This window comes from Zerene cesonia, chromosome 2 (assembly GCF_012273895.1).
Source record: "Zerene cesonia ecotype Mississippi chromosome 2, Zerene_cesonia_1.1, whole genome shotgun sequence".
NCBI classification, from domain to species: Eukaryota; Metazoa; Arthropoda; class Insecta; order Lepidoptera; family Pieridae; genus Zerene; species Zerene cesonia.
This window is the reverse complement of record NC_052103.1, coordinates 1,270,022-1,289,261: the sequence shown is the minus strand read 5'-3', so window position 1 is coordinate 1,289,261 and position 19,240 is coordinate 1,270,022. Positions and strand designations below refer to the sequence as shown.

Here is a 19,240-nt window from a genome sequence, read left to right as displayed (position 1 = left end):
TGTTTTATAAATGAGAAATATTAAAAGAACAGAAAAAACGGGTGGCCTAGGCTAGGCTTTGCTACGGTTAGGCAAGAAACGCGGGTTCGAACCCGCCTCGTGATCGAATTTTTTATATTCTTTCAAAATTTCTTACTTACTACGTTTTTTGTCGTCGTAAGTAGCCAATGTGAAAGCCAGAATCTATTCCCTTACAACTATCCAAGTTGCTGCGACACTTCCTTCTTAAAATTCTACTTCGTCTAACTATAAGAAGTAATTGTTAACTTCCATGTCAAATCAGACACATCATCCTTGAATGTACAAGATCCATCTACAAAAACTCATCTTACTACCAAACATGCCCATAACGTATTGTTACGATCAGAATCTTAATAGAATGAATAATAAAATTTTTGTTTCATCATGTATGTACAACCGAAACTCCATGCTGTATGGAGTTACGTTTTACGGCCTTAAGCATACCTAAATTATTGTATAAACAATACCCAAAACTTCTTAACATCTACCATTTAACACGTGCCATATTTGAATACAATTGTTTACCTGCGACCCTCGTGACGTCAGCGTGTTACATTTGAAGTAGCATTTTAATGTAAAACTCTTTTTTATTGTCTTTTGAGGTTAATTAATGTGGGTTGTGTGTGACTGTGGTTGTTGCGGCTAAAAATTAATGAAAATAATATATAGTCTTGGGAATACAAATCGAATGCTGCTTGATAAGCAAATTGAAAGAGTAATAATAATGTAAAAGGCAATAGTTTTGTATTGAACATGGAACGAATATCGGATCGTATTGCAGGGTGTGTACATACAATGTATAACGAAGTGCAATACATATCAGGTATTGTTATATAAGGCCTAAATAACAACGCGACAGAAACATACGCAATCTCGAAAAAAACTCGTACTAGAAATAAAACGCCTATATTATATCATCACAATGCAATTTGATCTGCAATACAGAATACTGCGATTCCAATGTCCAATTGTTCTCCGTTTCTTAGACCTCTGTATTGATTATTGATCTGTCTTTGTGTTACATTTTTAAGAAACGTACGTACGTTTGCTTCGCGATCTTATGTACGATCTTAGCAGAGAACTATTTGAAATTGGATATGATGCAATTATACTAATCGCAAGCCCCGGATTTGATTTCTTAATGTTTCACGTTTCAATTGACGGATTGAATAATTTTATTTGCGCTTCAGGTTAGACTGAGTTCGTGTGTCGTGATAATGTATTTCACGCTATGGTCATAAAAATATCGTCATCTTTCTTATCTGCTTGACATTTTTCAAGTTCTTTCTGAAACCTTGATTTTAAGAACGTTAAATTAAATTTCCAAACGAAAGCATGTTTGATCATTCTGTAAGTCATATATTATTTGACTAATATATAAATAACGTTTACTATATCAGATTAACATCAAAACTCAGGTGATCACAGATTTTACATCTCTGTAAAAACCTTAGGTACACTTTTTTACGATCGATATTTAAGAATTCGAAAAATTTAAATAATCCATGGTCGATGAACGGTCACCAAAATCAATAAGGTTTATCGAACCTCGCATACATATCATATTTTGTCGTAGACTGGATTAACTTTGTTGGCTTCTCGATTCATCAAAACTGAGGCCAATGCATGTTCAGAATTTCATATTGCGTTATGCATTTTTTTTTAAATTCAATATCTGTTCTTTATTTAAATTCCTTATTATGCTAATTATTTCTAACCAGTATTCAGTAGAACTAGCTGTACATAATTGTATGATTATACGTTTTCCTTCTAAAAATCATTAAGATGGCAGATTCACACTGGCTATTGCACAAAACAAGTCATGAGTCAGATAATTATGTTTGCTACGGTTTCGAAATTCACTGTCTCTCCCGACGCGGTGTAAATACTGGTTTGACGTTTTAAGCTTCGTTATCTATGGCGTTTAATTCCTCTACAAACACTGTACAAATGATTATCTGATTAGCGTTAGGGTTTTTTTTTAAACACCACCATTTTTCTTATTGAATTTGGTTATTTTTTCATATTGATGTCTAATTTGATACATTTTTAATGTTCCGTACCCAAAAGGTACAACGGTAACCTATTCTTAAGACTTCGCTGTCCGTGTCTATCTGTATGTCCGTCTGATTGTCACCAGATTCTATCTCTATTATTACCATATTCTATTCTATCTCATGATAGATGGTCAGTTGAAATTTTCAGAGATGATGTATATCTGTTGCCGCTATAACACCGAATAAAAAAAAATCCAGGTTAAGCAACACTTGGCACGGTCATAAATTGGATGGGTAACATTTTTTTTGCAATGCACTTCAGCTTGTTTCTATCAAAGTCATTTCACCGATACTAATGTGTGGAATGTGTCTAACAATATAGTATACGACACTCAACATTGTTTCTAAACGTCTGTTGAGACGAGTACGAAATTGGTCTCGATAATGCTATTTACTTACAAATATTTGTTAAATAAATTCGTTAACCTAAAAAGATAATTGATTGAGACGTTGTCCTTATTTTAAGTTACTTAATTGATAGGTTCAACGAACTGAAATTATTATTGTTGAAATGCAAACCGTAACCTTTAGTTTTTAACTAACGTTTTATGTACCTAAATTGTCTTTAATTACATACTTTTACATTTTGATATAAATTATAAACAATGTTTCATTATTAAATTGATACCTATAATACTTTTCACAAGAGTTTCTTTAAATACTTTGGACGATAAAATATATTTTTAAAATGTCGTAAAATAGAATTTCAATAAAAAGTATTTCGATTTAATTCCAACAATTGGCTCGACTCCAAACGATCGCTAGGTATATAAAAGTATTTCCTACCCGATCGCCGTAAAATAAACTAGGCAGTGAACGTGAAAACCAATAAATAAAAAAGGCAAAGTCCAAGGAGACGCGGTTTTACGTAACTGTGACGTCTGGAGGCTGACCCCCCGAGCGGCAAGGGGGCGTGGCGTGCGTCGAGTATCAAACTATTTCGATCCCAGTACACCATTGACGGGAATAGATGGCTGGTAGGGTTTTTATGTAATAGCTGGCGACTGAGCTGGTGGTTCGCCTGATGGTAAGCGATCGCCACCGCTCATATAGAGGGAAAGGAAAGGATCCTTGGCGAGAATGAAGGAATGGACTGGGAAGGGTCAGGAAAAAGGAACGGGCCTCCGACCCCTCTTTCGCCATACAAAACACAATAGCATGCTACTATTTCGCGCCGGTTTTCCGTGTGGTACTGCCCCCGTGCGAGCTGGCCCAATTCGTGCCAAAGTATGCTCGACTCTCACATAAATAGTAGTAGGATACTATTCGCGGTTGGATGGGGGTTATATAATAGCGGGAAATTTTTTTATTTCGATCGTTTGAACGTTCTTATTCCAATTTTAATGGTTATTTTATCTATGGACTACCATCACATCAACATCAGCCCATATATGTTCCCACTGCAGGGACACAGGCCTCCCATAAGGATTCAGGCCATAATCTACCACGGAGGCAAATTGCGGGTTGGCAGATATCACATGTTCACGTACTTTTGATTCTTCGAGGTGCCGGTTTCCTTACGATATTATCCGTCACCGTTTCGACATGCTATATTATTTAATATACTTTGAGACTACCGTGTCAGTTCTTAATTAAACGTTCATGACTCATTTCTCTACGCCTTTAGATTCATATAAATTTTCTGATCTTACCAGTCAATTTACCAGAAGCTATGATACAATATAACAATAATATGTTCTTTTCCGCATACCATTTACAATATAGGTACAACCTAAAATTAAATTAAATAATAAAACTTAGTACACCTAAACACGTAAAATATTGTGTTATGTTTGAAACAGTGATCTACGCATGTTATTTTTTTAATTTAATTACGCACTCACTTAAGGCTCTAGTTCATATCATATCGGACTTTCTAATTAACGACAGTCATATCAAATACTCTTGATTGATTAGAATGAAAGAAACAGCTGCTATGTTATACGTTTGTCATCAGAGCATCTTATGTTAGTTAATATATATTGCAATAACAATTAGTCCTTAAGGTTTTAGGTTAAGATAATGACGTATATTGTGTTTGTGTTGCAAATAAAATAAAAGGAATGTCATAAAGAGCCGATTACGATTGTCCTCGTTGTATTCTCGGGTTTAACGTTACTCTCTGCTTTTGGTTTTCCCTGTTGTAAAATATTCTTGAGTTTAATTTATCAACGCAGAGCTCTAAAGATAATTCTTTGAAAACTCTTTGAAGTACATTCATTGTTTGTTTGGACGCGCGAATCTATGGAACTGCTTGATCAGTTTCAAAAATTCTTTCATCGCTGGATATGGGCGTGATCCCTGAGTGTAAGTTGCCTATATAAGTGCAACGGGTGAAGTCAGGGGACTAGCCAGAGCGCTACTTACACACACTTATATACATATATATATATATATATATATATATATATATATATATATATATATATTAGTAACGTCACGTTATTTGAATCTACTTACAGGCTCTTGCTATCCTCTCTATAAAGCAAATCATGGTTATGACGCGAAGCAACTTATGCAATAATATGCAATAATATAAAACGGTGATGGTCCGTCATTCTGACCGCGTCTGCAGCACATACATACAAACAGAAAGGCATATCTTTTGACCGGTTTGTGTGTTACGGTCGTTGGTACCTCAATTTTATTGCCCCCGTTGAGGTTCCTGACCCCCGTGTTAACGACAAGAATGAGATCGAAAATTGTTAATTACGTATCGCGATGCGATTGTAATTTTTCATAATTTGAATGCATTCTTTTTAATTCCATGAATATAAAATTACGTGTTTTTTCTTGATGTATGTAATTAATATAAATTCGATGCACACGATGTGGTATAAACTTTTGAATGGCAGAATACTTGTAGGCTATAAAAATAAACGCAATATATAAGCAATGTGGGTAGTTAAAATTGCTAATGCATTGTATTAATACTTTCTATGAGGCTATGTGCTCTTTAAATTTAAATTATTTTCTTTCTTTCTTATTTAATATTGAAGTCTTCGTATTTAAAAAGCATCAGCCATTAATAATTTTTTATCTTTAATGACAAGCAAATCAATCCCAATATCTATATGATTATACGTTTTAACACAAAACCTACTCGACAGATCTCAAAAATTCTTTCACCATTCGAAAGCTGTAACTTCACGGAGTGGCACACCTAGGCTTATATACTACAGACTAAGCCGAGGCAAGCACCTAGTTGTAATTAAAAGCAACGCTTCCAAGCCCTGCAAATATGTGCGAAAGCACAAGGTCAAAAACACAATATTATATTAATTTCAATCAAACAAAACCGGAAGAACGTTTGCGGAGTAAAGGAAGTCGATCGAGGCCAAAATGTCTACTACTAGGTGTGTCAAAGTAAAGTAATAATTAATATCAGTTCTAGATAGACCTTGTCATTGAAAATATCTAGACCAAGACTGGTATAATTTAAGGCTTCATTGTATAATAGCTTTACGATACATTGAAAGGGCTAAGTAATCTATTAAGAAAACACAGCGTTTGTATGCCGAAAAACAATATACATTGCTGCATATTATAACAACTTCTTAATAGCTTCGTCTCGAATGGTACTAAAAGGCAAGGCAGGTTTATGAACCCGTATTGCAAATTGAGCTATCAACAAATATCCTGAAATTCCTGTAGTCGTTCCCAAAACACATCGTGTAAATATTCTCGTCCCTCAGCCAGTGTTTTGATAACTCTTGGCGCCAGTGCGTGTGGTTAGCACCAGAAATAAACCTCAGTTATCAAGGTTATTGCGTAGTCTTGGAGTCGCGCAAGGGTGCCCGAATATAGCGGATCATAACATTGAAGATGTTATTGAAAGTCGCGAGGTCAGAGAAATGGAACATTCGAAATCACGCTATTATAATTTCCTTGATAATCTACTGCTGCTTAATTGACTATATTCACCTCGATTATAGCTCGTTGCTGATAACGATTTCTACTATCTTCCTTCTAAATAGGCCAAACGTATAGGCAGAATGTACCAAATAAAAAAATTCCAAGCCTAATTTATATGCGATACGTTTGTTGCAGCATTTTCAGGATTGAGACCCGAACATCTGTCTGGGTAATTAAGATCTAGATGGAATAGTACGTCGTGATTCATTGAGTTTCTTATACATTTCTGTGTAAGCTAGGCCTGACGTAGAAGACGTATTTTTAAAAGTCTACACATGTCAAGGTCGCAATTGCTTCCGTGGCCATTTATAACCAGTTAAATCTGGTTTTTAGTAAATATTTACAATCACAAACGAGACGAATAATAAATAAACGGAATGGATTATCAGATTTTTAATAATGTTTACTTGTTGATGGACATGTTAGGAAGTTTTTACTTAAATTTATTGGTACCAATTTGTGTTATTTCGTATTATCTTAAGTTGCAACGTCTTTTTAACGATTGTTAGTATACTCTGCTGTCGTTACTTTATTTTTATTTATAAAACGGACACCTTCAATCACATCTGCTTCGAAAATAAGTACTTGCCAGGCTCGTGTATCAATTGGCATACGTGCATCGAGCTGTGCAGAAAGTTTTCTTTCCAAGAAATGGCAATTTACTACAATATCATTCAAGTTTCGTTCAACCGTGTTACTGGGCTACTGCGCTACAAAAATAGCCTTTTTTGGCTAAATGCCAAATGGTAGCTTTTACCGTTTGATCGACCTCTGACATGGGACTCAGTGGAACAGACTGCAAATAGATAAATCTCCAGGATATCACAGTTTGATATTATGTCGTCATATTTCAAATTAGATCGATTGAATTTTTTCCTAAATCCTAGTATGTTAATAGTGTCGCTCATTATGCGTTAATTACTTTTGAAATTAAAATAAATCTGAATATTGTGTAATGTGTTCCTTATGTTATTAGTTTAATGCTATTTTTAATTTATTATAGTTTTTCCTCAATATTTCTTGTAACTATATAGCGATAATTTTATAAAATTCCTCGTACGGCAATCATATTAGTACAAAGTACAGATATACTGGCTGCGCCCCGCGGTTTCACCCGCGTAACTCCGCATCCCGTAGGAATATCGGGACAAAAAGTTGCCTATATGTTATTCCAGTTGTCCGGCTGCCTACGTACCAAATTTCATTGCAATCGGTTCAGTAATTTTTACGTGAAATAGAAACAAACGCACACACACATCCTTACAAACTTTCGCATTTATAATATTAGTAGGATACAGTGCATAATCTAGTGCAAAATACAAAAGATACGATTAAAATTATTTCCGCATAATTTAATTGTTAACCGCGACTTATGTAACTATAATGATTTGCTCTGATTATGATTTGAATTATGTAATAATTTAACTGCTTATAGCAAAGATGATCTAGAACGTAATGCAGCGAAAATACCTAGATTGATTTTTATGGTTATTTAATACATTAGGTATGTGATTAAATGGCATTTTCAATCGACGTCCTAAAAACGAACGAGGTTCTCGATTCGGCTGTATATTTTTTCGCTTTGTTGTTGATAACTAGGTGGGTTTTCAATCGATTGATGTGATTCCTTTTGTGTTTGATAGGAAATTGTTGTCATTTCGTTGAAACGGTTGTATTGTTACTGATCGGATGATAGGTCTACAAAGTTTTTATTAAATCTGTCCACTTATACAAAAATTAGTCTAAAGGAGGAGTGGATACATTTTACTAATCCTATCCTATCCTATCCTACTGCGCGACTACTACTACTACTTATTATACTTACTACTAAGTATCCTTCTATCTTACTAATATTATAAATGCGAAAGTTTGTAAGGATGTGTGTGTTTTTGTTACTCTTTCATTCAAAAACTACCTAACCGATTGCAATGAAATTTGGTACATAGACTGCTGAATGACATATAGGCAACTTTTTATCCCGTTATTCCTACGGGATACGGACTTACGCGGGTGAAACCGCGGGGCGCAGCTAGTATAAGTATAAACATGCAAATATACAGGTGAAGTTAAAAAATGTGTGTTAATTACACTCATATTATTACCTATAACGATTATAATATTAATATACTAGCTTTTCGCCCGCGGCTTTGCCCGCGTAGTCGCAGGAAAGATAGACCCGGAGTTTTTCTCGCATGTTCCCGTTCCCGTATGAATAGTCCTGATTTACGGAATGAAAATGTTTTTTTTTATATGTTATGTCCCTCCCCCGGTTCTAAGTACCTCTGCACACATTTTTAGCCCAATCTGTTATTCCGTTCTTGAGTTATAAATAGTGTAACTAATACCACTTTCTTTTATATATATAGATTATATTCGAATGACCAACGTGTGATAAGGTGAACACAGCTGTATGATCCATCATTGGAAGTGAGTGATAATTCATGTTCTATTTAATATATTCGTGTCAATAACTCGGGTCAAGTGATGTTTATCTAACGTTTATTATAATTGTTACTATTGTATGTATTTAATGTCTAATGTGCACATTCGTTATGTGTTGAATTTCATATTATGTGATGGTGCTAGAGAATGTTATAGGTGAAACAATAATTTACGAATATTTTTAGTTATTCTATTTGTTTCTCCTTACAGTTGTCATTGACCGCCTCCTTGGTACAGTGGTTAGCGCGTAGCGCGCTTCGAACCGAGGGGTCCTGGGTTCGATACCCGTTGGGGACGCAAAAAAAAAAGTCTCGGTCTTTCAGGACACAGAAGGCTGAACTTGTCCTTAAAGAAAATCGATCAGTGATACAGATGTACATCATCTGCCCCATACCCCACTAGGGGACACGGGACTTCACACAGTTGTCATTCACATGTTTTAGGATTTACATTACAATTTTACATTACACATAAAGAATTATCGAATTAGCTGGTTTTGGCAGAGTTGGTTTCCGAATTCGGTTTCAACCGGTATTTTCATTATTCATTCATTACACACATATTAGTAACATATGATTATTATTTTAATAAAACTGTTATATGTAGTTATTACTAAATATTAAAAAACAAAGTAGCTCTCTATATCCGTCCCTATATACCTATGTATGCTTAAATTTTTAAACTACGTATCGCATTTTGATGGTTTTTTTAAGACAGAGAAAGGTTTATGTGTATAAGAACATCTATTAAACTACTACGAATTTAAAGCGGGCGAAGCCGCGGCCAAAAGCTAGCATTATGATATTTTGTAAAGATTTAAAAATAGTTACCCTATTTTTTTTCTATAATAGTTTTTTTTTATTTCTCGTAAGTTCTATTTGTTACTTTACATTTGCAAAATTAAGCGTCTTTTTGTACAAACTGAATTTTTGAATAGTAGGTACATTTAAAATATTTTTGAATAACGCTTCGTATATGTAGGTAACTGTAGATTCTGATGCATTTTGCCACAAATGTACGCATTGGATTAAATTTTATTTAAACAGCTGGCTGAACTGACGAAACAAAGTGTAGGTAATGTCATAAAAATGTATAATTTATTTTATCTGCTATCCGTCCTAGATTACCGACTGGCGGTTTATGTAAATAAACAAATAATGTTATACACAGTTGATTTGTGAGCAAAAAAATTTATTTATAAAAGCCTAACGAGCTGGTCAACCCCCCCCCCCCCCTCCCCCTCCCGTCTCCCAATTTTAAAATATTTTAATTAACCCCCTGATGTCCGACTGATATGTATGTAATGTTATTACTAACTAAATTTTGTTATATTTTCCTAATAACTAGCGGCACGCCCAGGCTTCATCCGTGTCTCGTTTTACCCCCCTTTGGAATATACCTTGTACCCTAAGAAAATCATTTAAAATTAGTCGAGCCGTTCTCGAGTTTTTCGCTTCGTAATACATTTGGTGATTCATTTTAAATTATATTTACATAGATTACATTGTGTATAGTCTTCCATATCAACTGTGCAATATACAGTAATGACATTTAGAGGTATATTTCAATTAAAAATGATGACTGTTGTTGCGTTGTTAATAATTCGTTTCCATTAATTCGTGTAATTTATATAAGAAATAAGAATACATTAAAAGCTGTATGATTCTTTTATTAAAAAAATAAGGAGTTTGGTCTAGTTCTCATACTTTAAAGGCGTCGTGAATTTTTTTGTTGAATCTAATTATATTTTAAATATCAAGACAAAGAAAGCACTTTATATTTTTGTTATATTGCAGCGAGTGCTCACGTTGGTCCTTTGTTCGTTTATTGTATATTTTGGTAAACCTCGATCTCCTTGCATCTGATTCATCTTTGTTTATGTCCGCATTTAACACCATTTACATAGGCCGGGGCCGGCATTACAATATCGTAGCTGGCACCTGAGCTGGTGGTTCGCCTGATGGTAAGCGATCACCACCGTTCAGAGGTATATTCATAGATATATCGTCAATATGTATTTGCTATACTTAGAAGGTCACTTTGAGTATTGCATAACAATATATTTTTAAAACTATTCTTTTTCACTTTTTGTTGATTTTTCTTAATTATTTTTCCTTTTCAACCGACTTTAAAAAGGGGAGGTTATTAATTCGACTGTATATCTTGTGTTTGTTACCTCATAACTTCTAACAGAAGCGTCGTCCTATTCGTCGTCATTATTCTGTTATCATTCGCCATTTTATGTACAATAATGTATTATAAATAAATGAAACGTGGTCATATACCTAGTTATTTATTATTTATATAATATAATCTAATCTACCTGTGCCACACGTGACTCCATAGTTAGATATTAAAACATAACCGAATGGAATAACTCGTTAACTCCTTGGAGACAATTAAGTAGCGCGTGTTTAATTTAACTGCGCCAACCGTCCTTCGCACGGTCTGCGTAGTTGGATATTGAACTTTATGATGGACGCGATAAGCTTGGAGATTGGGGAACAGCTGGTGTGTTCGCACGGGAGTTTAAACTGTGGCTTTGTATAGAGAATTATTATATACTAGCTGCGCCCCGCGGTTTCACCCGCGTAAGTCTAGATCCCGTAGGAGTATCGGGATAAAAAGTTGCCTATATGTTATTCCAGTAATCCAGCTGTCTACGTACCAAATTTCATTGCAATCGGCACAGTAGCTTTTGCGTGAAAGAGCAACAAACACACACACATATCCTTACAAACTCTCGCATTTATAATATTAGTAGGATAGTAGGATTTAGTAGGATACTACTAGACGCCCGTCGCGGATCCGCCCGGATATCAAGAGTCCTCTTTTATCCTAAAGGAGCGTTAAATCGGGATAAAAGTATCCTATCACCCAAGTCAGCTGACAACCTGTCTGTATATGAAATTTCATCAAAATCCGTTCAGTAGTTTCAGCTTGATTGACGGACAAACATCCAAACATACAAACTTTCACATTTATAATATTAGTGTGATTATTTTATATACTATGAACTAGAGTCGGGGGTTTGGTGGTAGACGTTGGTAAAGTCCCGGACCCTTCACGTTTCTAAAGCGTTACATATTAACAAACATAGTCGCTTTTCGCCGTCTATGTGTTTGTATGCTAACATCTTTGAAATTACGGAACAGACTATGATGGGTTTTTTTTAATAGATAGAGTGATTCAAGAGGAAGGTTTATATATATCACATAGTATTCATATGCTTCACGTGAATCAGTTATGGACTAGATAGAATTAAAGAAATTTCAAGTCGCAAAACGTTTATCTTTTGCATTCTTTAATTTATCTGCATTCCCTGTGATCGTTATGCGTATTGAGTTAAGGACTAAATTTGCATGCAAAGGACTTAAGCTAATTAGGTAAACAGTTTTGCCGTCACTGCGCAGTTTATTTTGTATGTTTACTTCGAATGTGAGTATAATCATGACTGAGATTATCCCCTATATAACTCTTGTGACTATTATGTCATACTAGCTGTAACCCGCGGCGTCACACGCGTGGTACCCGGGTAAAAAGCCTAGCCTATGTTCTCAACCAGACTATAATCTATCTCTGTATCAAATTTCATACGTATACGATGTGCTGTTTTCGCGTGCAGGATTAACATACATCCATACATCCATTACTATCAACTTACAAACTTTCGCGTTTATAATAATAGTTGGATTTGTATCTTTCAATGTTCATTCTATAATGAAAAAAAACATAGTTAAGTCCATACTTGTTAAGTATATACTTATATATATTTTTATTATTATTATTGCTATAAGTATTTACGGTCTAGGTTATTCCATTTAGGTCTCTATGGAAATGATTCATTAAGTTTTATCAGCGTTTGGAAGGAAATTAATATAACAGATAGGTTTCATTTCGGAAATAGATTTGTATGGTGCCTGGATATAATGCTGTGTGGTCCCCAACATTATACGGTAAATCTATAGATTGTAATAATGAAACATTATTAAAAACGGTTTGCTATGAAATTTAATACAATGACATTTTATATACTGGATTAAGTCGTACTCTGTTATTAAAAATTCGCATTAGTTTATATAAGGTATAGGGAAATAATTAAGTATATTCCATTTTCCCTGCTTTGATTACGTAATCTTCCCAGCGGTCGGTTCAAATAAGACGTCATACGAGTTGATATTGTTAAGGAATTCAAAAGCGCTTTATTATCAATACATGTTACAAATAACATCCTACAGTGTTAGGGAAATCGATTGACTATTATCCTCATAAGTGGTCGTGTTAAAATTATAATAATATATATTTTTTATCAAAATTTTATGTAATTTAATTGAGGAATTAAATACTTTTTTAATGTGAGGCTCAGACTTTTGAGAGCTGCCCGCTTTTAAGGGATAAGAAAAGAATCGACTGGAAAGAAGGAATGGACTGGGAAGGGCTAGGAGAAGGAATTAGGCCTCCGACTTCTTTTAAGCGATCGAAATACGTCCCTCATTTATCATAGGCGAGTACTATGACTCAATTTTAAGGTCTGCAACATTCAAAAATCAATCAAACAAACAACACTAAATGTTTAAATTTCAGTAGGTAAATACTTTCAGTAAAGATTTTATAAACTAGCTTTAACTTATACGTTTCGGCCACTGACGTGAAATTGGCCATGAACATTCGCAGAAGTAGTGCGTGCCTCTGTGAACGCGCTGCCCGCTTTTAAGTGAATCTCTTTCTTGTCTCTAAGATAAGGAAGAGATTGATGATAGGAAATAAGGATTGGACACAGATGGGTGAGGAAATGGAAACGGGCGTTGTGTGATAGTTAATAAAAAATGATTTATGTTCATGGTTATATAACACTAGCGGTCCGCCCCGGCTTCGCCCGTGGTACATTTATAGCCTATAGCCTATCTCAATAAATGGGCTATCTAACACTGAAATAATTTTTCAAATCGAACCAGTTGTTCCTGAGATTAGTGCGTTCAAACAAACAAACAAACTCTTCAGCTTTATAATATTAGTCTAGATTCGTAAATCTAGCATTCAATCGAGACAGTTCTAGAAATGCAAGGCAGATTATCTTCATTAAAGATAACGTGTGACGTCACCGAGGCGGCACCACCAATGTCAAGGATAATCCAACACTGCAATGGAACTCGACTGGTATCAGTTTCTTGGTATAATTAAATCTGATTCGCCTTGAATACTATTTACCTAGTCATTATGAAAATTATTCGATTTATATTGTAATATCGAAGCTTTTTGTCACGTTAGTTTAAAATGAAATTAATTTATTTGTTTGTTCTCTTGGTATCGTATAGTAGATTTATTTGAGACTAGACGCTCGTCGCGGCACCGCTTGGATATCAAGATTCATGTTTCATCCCAAGGGAGCATTTAATCGGGATAAAAAGTATCCTATCACCCAAGTCAACTCATACCCTATCTGTATACCAAATTACATCAAAACTTCGTTCAGCTTCAGCGTGATTGATGTACGAACATCCAAACAAACAAACTTTCACATTTATAATATGAGTGTGAAGTGTGATTTACTTGGCTCTTTATTTTTTTTTTTATATGTCGCAATAAGGAAACTTAAGTCGCCTTTTTTTTTCTTATCTTATTAACACGCTTTTATTAGCTTCACCTGTATGTATGCATGTGTTTGTTCGCGTGTAATCGACTCTTTTAGCCTCTATTTTGATACACATTAAACGGTCTGATTTAATTTAAACTTTGTATTCTTATCAAAGTTCGGTGACAAAACAATAAATTCATGAGTTTATCTTATTATCCTGATTAGAATCGCCCACTCTGGTCTGATGTATAAGACCAAATGGACTTAGTTGATTCTATTGTTTAAGGGTGTTTTTGAAAAAAGAACGCCCGTTTCCTTTTCCTCACCCGTCCCAGTCCATTCCTTCTTTCCAGTCGTTAATCCATTCCTTTTCCCTTATCCCAAAAAAGCGGGCAGCGCATTCGCAGAGGCCTAACCTTTGCGAATGTTCATGGGCGGTGGTGATCGCTTACCATCAGGCGAACCACCAGCTCAGTTGCCCGCTATGACATAAAAAAAAAAGAAAAACAGTTATTCTAATACACATTACACACACACACACACAAAAGTCATAGAAAACCGCCGATAAAAAGCAATGTATAAAAAATAAAAAAATAATTATCTAATTTTGAAAGCTATATATTTTATTCATAATCGGGTTGATTAAATGTAAGAAATAATACAAAAACTCCTTTTTATTTCTAAATTACCCGCAACAATCCCTACTAATAATATTATAAATGCGAAAGTAACTCTGTCTGTCTGTCTGTCTGTTACGCTTTCACGCCTAAACCACTGAACCGATTTTCACAAAATTTGGTATGAAGATAGAAATGAACTTGGGAAAGGACATAGGATACTTTTTATCGCGAAAAAAGGGTAGAAAGGGTTGATAGAGGGGATGAAAGTTGTACGAAAGTTCGTTATTGTCAAACCGATTTTGATGAAACTTGGTATGAAGATGGAGCTAAACGTGGGAAAGAACAAAACATACTTTTTAATACGAAGAAAATACTCCTTACCATGTCGCGCGATATAACCGAATTATACGCGGGCGAAGCCGCGGGCGAAAAGCTAGTCTTTTTATAATATGTCGTTTTCCCTTTATAATTAATATATTTATTATTTACGACGTCAGCTTCAACATTGTCAATATTTAAATTAAACCTGTATTACTTTTACTTACTTAATTACATGTGAATATAAAATACCCGACACTTTATTTGATATCCAAATTTATTAAAATCTATTCAGCGTTTTATACGGAAAAGAACTCTAAGCGATAGGCTTAGGGTTCCTTTCAGATAGTACAAAAAAATCACTAATGTTTCAAAGTAACTAATCCCTAAAAATAATAATTTTTTCCTACAAACATAGTCATGGAAGTTCCTAGAGAGGGAGGTACCACTTCAGATTCTAAATTTATTTGTTTGATAAGCTACGGAGTTATTGAGTAACAAACCAACAAAAAATACTCTTCAACTGAGAACCTCCGAAGTCCCACTTCTATGACTTAGCTTTTATTCAAGCATTTCGTGTTATAATCCTAAATCTTTAGTTCTTAACGTCTCCCGTAGGTATTTTTTTAATCCATCGACCATGTAACATTCTGCATAGTTTAAAACTAGTGCTATTAAATATTATTATTCATTATTTATTACGTATTCTTTTGTAGTAGGAACTGTTAATTTATATTGCGCAGTCGCATGCAGCGGACGCGTATGCGCTGATCTAGAATCTAGATAGTCGCATGAAAGTAATTCGTTTTCTACGAGAGTGAAATCTAAGCTTATAACAATGACGTTGCTTAGTATTGAGCTGCGATATTTAATTCATACTGCCTATACCTACTAGGTAATATTATAAATGCAAAAGTAACTGTCTGTTTGTCTCTTCTACAAGCCACAATACTGAAATTGGGAACAAAACAAGTTTGAGAAACCTGGAAAAGGACATAAAATAGTACTTATTCTGGAAATCTTTGTCTATATTTTCTGTAGAGCTACGATACTACAATAGCTAGTCGAATTGCAAACAGTAGAAACAGAACCTTTAAGAATTGTACAGGTTCTCTACGAAGACCACTTCCGTTCCGCTGTATATATACCGCGATAAGATACATCATACAAAACTAGCATTGTAATACGAAATAATGATGCTATCATTCACAATGCGGGCAGGAATTTAACACAATGGAGAAGACGAATCACTTAATTATAGTACCTTTTTTTTATAGTGGGGAAATCTTGCATAGATACCCACCGCCCCCGGGGATGGAGCCGTGGGTTATGTCGGATTCTTACCGATCAAAACCTCACTGTGTTCCGTCGAGCCGCTTAAGTGAAGGGGCCACGGAAGCTGGTTAAAATTCATCCGCGACCCACAATCATAGAGTAACTATAGAGTAGATATGGACGCAGAATCCAGGCATCCATGTCCATTGTTTATCTAATCCATTTTATTGAAGTTCAAAATGTTCATTGTTCCTCTTACAAGTGTAACTGTTAATTCTTCGCGATCTGCTGATCCGTAACAGAAGTACTCTACTCTTATCTCGGGCACCAGTCTTTCACAAATGTTGGTCATAGGCAATAGATTAACAATTCACAAAACCGTTTGTGAGGAGCATACTAAATATTATATACTTATTTTAACAGAAAACTAAACCGCTTTCAAATTGTCGGACCAAATTTATATGGGACTAAACAGTAGGCACCAGCTTTTAAATAGAAAAATAATCATAAAAATCGTTACTCCCAGTAGGAAACTATAAATTACCTCCTCCGTATCTGAAGTCCTTTGAATAGAACATGCTTTTGGCTTGTCACAGAAATTTTAAATTATACAATTCATAACATTTGTTGCCATGCATCAAACTCATCAGTTGACCAAATAACACACACATGTAATGTCGTTACGCGGAACCATCGCAGAACATTTCGCATATTTAGAACTTGAGATATCTGGAGTTGAATATGTGTCGTTCACAGCCTTGAAACTGTTAGACAATAATTATATTTAAGCATAGTTTATTGATTTGGAATTTGTTATTGTTATATTCATAATTTATATTCTTTGACTAAAATGAGAATGGACATAATATTGCTGTATGAGAGACAATGAGAATTTTTATTGTATTTATTTATTTTATGGAGTTTAGGAAATTAATAACACGCCTTCTCACTTGCTGTCTTAAGAACACAGTGACGTTACACGCATGGAAATTGTTTAATCCTAATCAGGATAATAAGATGAGCTCATGATATAATTGTATTGCCACCGATATGTGCAAGTTTGATTGAATCTGTTCGTTTAGTGGGTCAAAATTACGTGTAATGGAGTCGGTTACATACTATTTGTATGTAACAGAGTCCGCTAATAGAGTTGAAGCTCGTAAAAGCGAGTTTACAAGTCACAACATAAGCTGCCTTTAGCGGGTCCTGTGCAGCCATCCACGCAAGAGATCCAAAACTGCTTGTATTCAAAAATATATACGAAGTTAGACACATCGATAGTTTATTATTATTTTAAATTGTTATGTGACACAAACGTCGTTAGCATTTCCTAATATAGATAACATTAGATCATCAAATTTATAATTTTAATTTTAAGTTTCATGCCGCTAAGAGAAAAATATAGCTACATATAAATAACAACATTATTTATTTAATCCAAGTCATTTTGGACATATCATGAGAAAAGCTCATATTCATTTTTATTAAGATTAATTAATTAATCGTTTTTCATTTGTTTTTTAATATTTAAAATCGGAGTTTTTCCTGAGATTTGTGCGTTCGAACAAAAAAACTCTTCGGCTTTATATTGTAAGTAGCTGAAACCCGCGGCGTCGCTTGCGTGGTACCAGGATAAAAAGTAGCCTATGTGCTAATCCAAACTAATCTATCTCTTTACCAAATTTCATACAGATACGATGAGCTGTTTTTGCGTGAAAGAGTAACAAACGTCCATACATCCATCCAACCAAACATTCGCGTTCGCGTAGTAGTGGGTTTATTATAATATTATAAGTAAAGATATAATAATTGCCTATAATAACACTTTTTATTACCTCATACGGCTAACAATTAATAAATTACGAGTGATTTTAATTTATATGAATAAGCCGCGTATTATTCCAGTTTAAACAGTATTGTTCATTAATCCTAATTATCCATTAGGTACTTATATTTGCATACAATTAAGAGTTTCTAAGTAAAAAAACATAACAAGCTATTGTATGTTTTTGTGTATATTAGTTCGTTGCCGCTTTAAATATTCTCGTTAAAAAAGGTTTTATTCATAATATTATTTTTTATATACTTAATTTCACATCTGAATACAAGTTGTAGAGTTTTAATTATCTGTAAAAAAAAAAAAACGAAACCACCGTCAAGTTATCGGAACTAGACCTAATTGTAATGGGACGGTAGGCACCAGCTCTCAAATAATATTTTTTTTTACCATCATAATTAGTATATTGTCATCATAAAAATGAAGACCAATTTCTGCGTCACGTTTTATTGTTTTTAGAAATATTGTTGTTCGCTTTCTACGTAGGTATCCAATATATAACTTTTATCCTTTAAATATTTAATGCTCAAAAGTCGTTCGAAATACATTTATTGTTGCATTGATCAAGGGCGTTGTTATCAGCGTATTTTACGCTATTTTATTACAGAAATTTTGTGGTTTGAATAATAATAAGCGTATGTTGCTTGTGCGAATTGAATTGCTTAAATAAACTTTGTCTTTTTTTTTTTAAAGCATGATTTAAATTTTAAATTCATTATTTATTCACTAGATACGTACGTATGTGACATAAAAATATTATATTCATTACGCATACACCTCCGTGAATAATTAAAATTTAATATTTACTCCACGCTAGGCTATCGCCAGTTTTGTTAGCCTATTTTAAAATTTCATATTGTTAAACACGGACACGCCGTTCACACCAACATATTATGATTTACATTTTAATACTAGATGCGTATTAGTAAATGAATTACTAACCAAACAGTGTTGAATTTCTGGAGTTCCAGTACAATGTTTGAATAACACAACACAAAACTTTTTCACTGAATGGCGGGAAAAAAAGTATGCACGCGCGTAATGCTACGCGCGCCACGGTTGCGGGCTGAAACTAAACTGAACTGACGTGAGACTGCGGACTGCAGGGGTATGTCACTTCCATACATTTGATGAATACGTAAGTTATCATGCCATCTATGGCGCAGCACTCATCAACTAT

At 34.4% G+C, this 19,240-nt stretch overlaps 2 protein-coding genes across 2 annotated transcripts in view; one reads left to right on the top strand and one right to left on the bottom strand.

The window, feature by feature from the left end:
* Positions 1–19,150, bottom strand: part of LOC119833325 (protein I'm not dead yet) — a 32,836-nt gene extending 13,686 nt beyond the window's left edge. The window contains exon 1 of the mRNA XM_038357314.1: positions 19,003–19,150. The gene's annotated coding sequence lies outside the window, so the exon portion shown is untranslated. The remainder of the gene's footprint in view (positions 1–19,002) is intronic.
* The window catches only part of LOC119833336 (GPI transamidase component PIG-S), a 41,328-nt gene that overhangs the window by 4,281 nt on the left and 17,807 nt on the right, over positions 1–19,240 (top strand). The gene's annotated exons all lie outside the window — the stretch shown is intronic.